Below are 6,812 nucleotides of genomic sequence, written 5' to 3'. Positions count from 1 at the left end.
TTATTTTTTATTATTATTGTTTTTATTATAGGTTCGGAGTAAGTTTCCCAAATTGTTCTTGCCTTCCAAAATGTAGATTACAGTGTTATCATGAGAATTTTTCTATTCTATTTATATTTCACTTAGGACTTCACTTACTATACATTGGGTTTTAAAGCATGTCATCCTGGCATCCAAGGCCTTCATGACTCATCAGCCTTATTTTCTATTGCCTTTGTTTCTTTTTTTTGTTTAAACATTCAATGGTAGAGCTAAACTCATGTATTTTCATGTTTTTAAAGAGTTCTTCCATTTCCCATGCTCATCTGCTCCCTGCTCCTCTAACAGCTTTTGTTCCTTAGCTTAAACCTCTCTAGGTTTAAATCACACAGAGTAACTGGCACAATAGAAGTGTGTTGAATAAATAAATTATAAATAAGAGTTGTTGTTTTCTACAGCCATTTTTTTATAAGATACTATTGAGATATGCAAATTTAAATAAAAAATAGAAAGTATATATTTTTACTTGAATGGTGGTATTTTTAGAATAAAATCAATTTTTGTGAGCGATCTTAGAGAATTGGACTAAGGGAATATTTCAAATTTTCTCTGAGGCACAAATGCATTTGGTAAATCCCTGTCCTAGAATATTCTTTTAATTTGAAGTAGTCTTATTCTTCTTTTTTTAATTGTGCTTTAGGTGGAACTTCACCGAGAAAATGTAGTTTCTCATACAACAATTTATACACAGATTGTTTTGTGACATTGGTTGCAGTCCCCATGATGTGTCAACACTCTCCTCTTCCACATCCCAATGCCCTGTTTCCAACTGTCCATGATTCCTGTCCGTTCCTGCCTTCTTCTCATTATTTTTACGCTGGTGTTGCCCTTTTGGTCTCATATACATGATTGGACTAAGAAGCACGTTCCTCATGTGTGTAATTGTTTGTTTAATAGACCTGTCTAATCTTTGGCTGAAGGGTGAACTTCGGGAGTGACTTCAGCTCTAAGTTAAAGGTGTGTCAGGGGCCATAGTCTCGAGGGTTCTTTCACTCTCTGTTAGACCATTAAGTCTGGTCTTTTTTTTGTGTGTGTGAATTTGAATTTTGTCCTACGGTTTTCTCCCGCTCTGTCTGGGACCCTCTATTGTGATCCTTGTCAGAGCAATTCCCGACGGCAGCCAGGCACTATGGAGTTCTCCTGGGCTCAGGCTGGTAGAGGCTGTGGTGCTTTTGGTTCTTTAATCCTTTGGATTAATATTTGCCTTATGTCTTTGACTTTCTTCATTCTCCTTTGCTCCTAACTGGATGGAATGAGTAGATGTATCTTAGATAGCCACTTACAAGCTTTTAAGACCTCAGCAAAGTCTGATTCTTTTGAATCCTCAGTGAGCTCTTTCAGAATTTAGCACAACAGTTAGAAAAAAAATTATCCACTTTTGAGGAAATTAAACTATTATATCACCAAAATGATGAATAGGGAATGAAATTGATTTTTAATCTTCATGTCATATTCAACACTTCTGCCCCAAATTGCATGAGAATATTTTGATCATAGTTTTGCTTGTGATTATATCTATGAAACAGTTTTAAAAGTCTCCTATCTCTTAACTGATTAATGTCGGGTTAGCAAAGGCATGCACAGGATTCAGTCCAGTGGGGGTTATCTTCTGCAATATTGACCTTTTGCAGCATCTTTCACATCCTTATTCCTAAGGCTATAAATCAGTGGGTTAGCATGGGAATCACCAATGTATAAAACACAGCAGAGACCTTCTCCTGTTCCAGTGAATATTGCGAGCTTGGCTGGACGTAACTAAAAGTCACAGACCCATAGAATAAGGTCACAGCAGTCAGGTGTGAGGCCCATGTGGAGAAGGCTTTGTGCCTTCCTTCAGCTGGACGAATTCTCTGGATGGCAATGATGATGTAGACATAAGAGACCATAATGATAATGAAAGAGAACATTGCAATAACCCCAGAGAAGATCAAAAGCAGCATCTTGTTGGTATGGGAATCAGAGCAAGAGAGTCTCAAAAGAGAAGGAATATCACAGAAATAATGGTTCACAATGTTAGGACCACAGAAGTCTAGTTTGAGCAAACCTATCGTGTGTGTCAAGGAATTAATGAGTCCACCTAAGTAAGACACAAGGACCATCTGAATACAAACCCTTTAAGTCATGATGACTCTATATAACAAGGGATTAGCTATCACCACATAGTGGTCATAAGCCATCATAGGCAGGAGAATGCCCTCTGTTGTTGCATACACTGCAAAAAAGGAACTCTGTAGTACACAGCCAGAAAATGTGCTGGACTTATGCTCTAATAAGAAATTTACCAGCATCTTAGGAGCAAAGACAGTAGAGTAGCAGATGTCACAAAAAGAGAGGTTGCTAATGAAGAAGTACATTGGAGTATGAAGTCGAACACTTAACCAAATCAGAACAATCATCCCCCAGTTGCCTACCAGAGTGATGTAATAAATGAGGGCAAAAAGCAAAAAGAGAGGGATTTGCAAATTTGGACTTTCAGTTAATCCTACCAGAAGGAACTCCTTCACACCTGTATGATTCCAACCTGCCAAGCACTTAGGTTTATATAGCTCTTTAGTTGTGGAACAAGATGATATCACTTAGATGAAAAACATTATGGCACCTTCATGATCCCGTATCCATAATTGCACAAAACATTTAGGCTTGCCCTGTAGTCATACAAAGAAAATAAACTAACTTCAGTTTGGGGCCATATGTTTGCTAGATAATTCCTATAAAGTGACTCAAGTTTTTGGAACTAGAGATTATTTTATTTCCTGGTTCTCAGTTCCCACATCATAAAAATGGGGTTAAGAAAACTCTACTAGATCATGAAGCTATTAATTGGTAGAATTGACATTTAAACTCGTATATGCCTGACTCTAAACTTCTGACTTTATTTTATGATGTATAGAAGCCCTCTGATTTTATAATTAATAACTGAGTAGCAAAAAGTGATAACAAATTTTCCCTTATCCTATCACTAGCCTGTTCGTATTTTTTCACACCCAGTTCTGGAGATGGTGCTGACTTCCATGAAATGCAATCTCCTTCCATTCCAGTTCTCAGAATTCAGACATCTTTTAGCTTCTTTTTCTGCCTAGATCCCACATTTGGAAGATTAATGACTCTACCATCCCGAAGACTTGATTTGTGAAAAGGAGAAAAAGTAATCCTTTCATTTGCTATCTCACTAACACCCAGAGAAGGAAGAGTTTTCTCTATTTACACTTTTCCTGCTTTTGTGGGTATTCACAGAATATACTTTTGTGTTTTAATTGTCACAAATATTCACTCCCACTTTATATAATTTTAATTAGTTTACATAAAAACTATTTTCTGTAAAAAAAGAATTGTTTTTCCACTTTCTGTTGTCCTATTCCCCCTCCTGGATATTATTCTGTGCATGTATAAATTTATTAACTTTTCTACCTTTTCATGCACTTATTATGTCTATCTCATTAAAGGATAGGTTGCATATCTGTTTATCAGTTCAGTGAACATGTCCTCTCTACCAGGCACCATTTATGGCATTAGAGATCTAAAGAAGGATATATGAGCTTGTCTTAGTTATCTAGTGCTGTTATAAGAGAAATACCACAAGTGGATAGCATTGACAAAGAGAAATGTATTCTCTCACAGTCTGGGAGACTAGAAGTTCAAATTCAGGGTGCTAGCTCCAGGGGAAATCCCTCTCTGTCTGTAGGCTCTGGGGGAAAGGTCCTTGTCATCAATCTTCCACTAATCTAGGAGCTTTTCATCATAGGGACCCTAGGTCCAAAGGACATGAGCTCCTGACTCTGCTTTCTTAGTGGTGTGAGGTCACCATATCTCTCTGCTTGCTTTTCTCTTTTGTATCTCAAAAGAGATTGACTTAAAACACAACCTGATCTTGTAGATTGAGTACTGCCTTGTTAACTTAACTACTTCCAACCCAACTTCATTAACATCATAGAAATAGAATTTACAACACATAGGAAAATCACTTCAGATAACAAAATGTAGGACAATCACACAATGCTGGAAATTATGGACTAGCCAAGTTGACACACATTTTTTGCGGGGGACACAACTCAATCCATAACAGCCCTCATGGAACCTGACATCTACCATGTTGAGATTTGGGTAAGGCTGGGGGGTAATCTTCAGTGTATTGCTAAATCAAAATAAGAATCTCCATTCTTAATTTACAATTCATATTCTGCCTATATTTTCCATCAGTGACCATAGGAAGCATAGGGAATCTAAGTTCAACTATTCCACGGAAAAGAGGAAATACTTTGGTTGGAAGTAGCAAAGAATTTTTTCTTTTTTTTCCTCTTAATAAAACCAGTTCATAGACTAGGGAATCAAAAGGTATTTATAACCTGGAAATAAACTCAAATAAATAAATAAAGGACGTGAAGGGACATTTGTGTGTGTTTCTCAAGAACAACCAATTTTCTTCTTCTGGGAGGCCGTTTATGGGAATATCTTTGGGACATCATAGAACAGGGCAGTCTGGGTTCTGATATAGCTCTGTCCTTGACTTTTTGTATATTTTGCCTACTACAAATAAGCCGTAAAAAGGAACTAAGACACTAAAGTTGGTATAACACAAACTAGAATTTGTATAATATTCCCAGTTACCTTTTACAGATACAGAGGGAAAAACAACAACAACAACAACGAAGTTCCTGCTGCTTTAACTGGCATGCAGTTTCAAATTGTGGAGGTAACAATGGGCTGAGACATGATACTGATGGACAAGTCTCAACACCAGAGCACAGAAAAAAGCATTCATGTGGAAAAGAGAGGAAATCAAGTGTACAGAGAAGGAAAATATGTTCTGAAGATTGAAACCAGTTGTTTTTCAAGCTTATAATATGTTAGTATAGGATTCTCAACGAATAAATTAAAGTCATAAATGAAGGCAGTAGATTTTTCAAATCTAAATAAAGGTTCGGAAATACGTATCTTAATGAGTATTTATGATGACAAACTACATAAAACTCTATTTTGCCCCTTTTTTGATTGGCAGTGCAAATACTTTACTTCACTTTAAAAACTGTCATAGCTGGAGGGCGTGGGGAACGCAGAGCTACATAACCGGTAACCTCATGTGTGAGAGGGTAACTGTGCTCCACAGGGTTCTCAGGGGCTGATTTTTCAGAAGTAGGTCACCAGGCCTTTTTTCTGAAGTGCCTCTGGATGAACTCAAATCTCTAACCTTTCGTTTAGTAGCCCAGTACATTAACTGTTCTCAGAAAAGTGTTTGATAATACAGTTTAAAAAAACCAAAAAAAAAAAAAACAGTGGCTGTGGAGTTGATTACAAGTCATAGTGACCCTATACGACAGAGGAGAACTACCCTATAGTGGGTCCAAGGAGAGCCTGGTAGGTTTGAACTGTCAAACTTTTGCTTAGCAGCCAAGCTCTTAACCCCAATGCCACCAGGGCTCCTGATACTAGCAGTTAATGTTTATTGAGTGCAATTATTTTTATTTATAAACAATATAATAGCATTAAGTATTATTATGTTTTTTTTATAGTTTCGACCGAAGGAAATTGAAGCACTGAGAGGTTAAATAGCTTAACCAATGTCATATGGGTATTAGTAGAGGAGCTGGGATTCAAACGCAGGCCGTCTGGATCCAGAAGCCATGCTTTTGATTCCTTTGCCATATACTCAATCTATGTTTCACCCAGTTTGTCTCAAGTACTTGCCACCAGTGTATGTCCAGCTTTCCAGCAATAAACCAAGTCCAGGCACTCAGGCATTTTTGCCACACCTTCTACCCTCAGGGCCCTATCAAGCATTTCATTGCACTTGAGGCTGCAAAATGAAAGGAAAGATATTTTTTTAAGAAAAAATAATTCAGGAAAATCATATCTCATTACTTTTAATTGCCATGTTGTCATTTTTCTTAGATTCCTTGAATTTCTTCGGATTTTGGCACTATAATCAAAGGGCAGTATTTTTCTAATGAATTCAAGCACTCAACATGATTTCAGTCAGTTGCAGTTATATTTCTAACAACTATTTTTCTTTGTGGAATTCATAATACAAAATAATAAGTAGAGAAAAGTGCTATCGAGGGTCAAGTCATGTTTGCTCCTGTCCTGTTAGAGCTTGAACTAGAAAACTGATTCATTTTGTCACTAAATGCAGGATTTTTGTTACAACTCAGTGATGCCATCCAGATAAGTCTCCTTTCAAACACTAATGAGTGTGCATATTCTCTTAGGAAACATGTTTTAGAGCCTAATGACATACTTAGGGCCCTGGCGGTGCAGTGGTTAAGAGCCACAGAGTGCTACAGCTGCAGACCAAAAAGATTTGCAGTCCAAATCCACCAGCCACTCCTTGGAAACCCACTGGAGCAGTTCTCCTCTGTCCTATAGGGTTTCTATAAGTCAGAATCGACTCAATGGCAACAAGTTTGATTTTTCTTTTTTTTTTTTGGTGGCATACTCATATGAAATTATTCCAACATTCAAATCTTGAAAGGTCATGTTCAAATAAGGGTGTTTGATTAAAAAAAAAAATTCTCCTAGTAATTTATTTTTTATTTATGGCACCAAAGGAATATTAGAAAATATTCAATCACCAGTGATCAAGAACACAGTTGAAAATAAAGATATTGATGAGAAAATAAGAATGTTGAAAACATTTCTAATTACAGTGAAATAGGGAGCCCAGCCAAATGGCTATCAGAAGAGTTAATGCTTGTCAAAATTATTCTCTCTCCATCATATGGGACTATGCCCAGTAGAAAACCAAAGCTTACCTACCTCGGTGTATGGTTTCATAGAGG

General features: G+C 37.0%; 1 pseudogene; it reads right to left on the bottom strand.

Annotated features, from left to right (window-relative positions):
• Positions 1-1,641: 1,641 nt before the first annotated feature.
• Positions 1,642-5,775, bottom strand: LOC126078863 (olfactory receptor 1052-like; annotated as a pseudogene).
• Between the last annotated feature and the right edge of the window lie 1,037 nt (positions 5,776-6,812).

The sequence above is a fragment of the Elephas maximus genome, chromosome 7, assembly GCF_024166365.1.
Source record: "Elephas maximus indicus isolate mEleMax1 chromosome 7, mEleMax1 primary haplotype, whole genome shotgun sequence".
Classification (NCBI taxonomy): domain Eukaryota; kingdom Metazoa; phylum Chordata; class Mammalia; order Proboscidea; family Elephantidae; genus Elephas; species Elephas maximus.
Note: the sequence above shows the minus strand (reverse complement) of the source record. Positions and strands in the feature narration are given on the sequence as shown.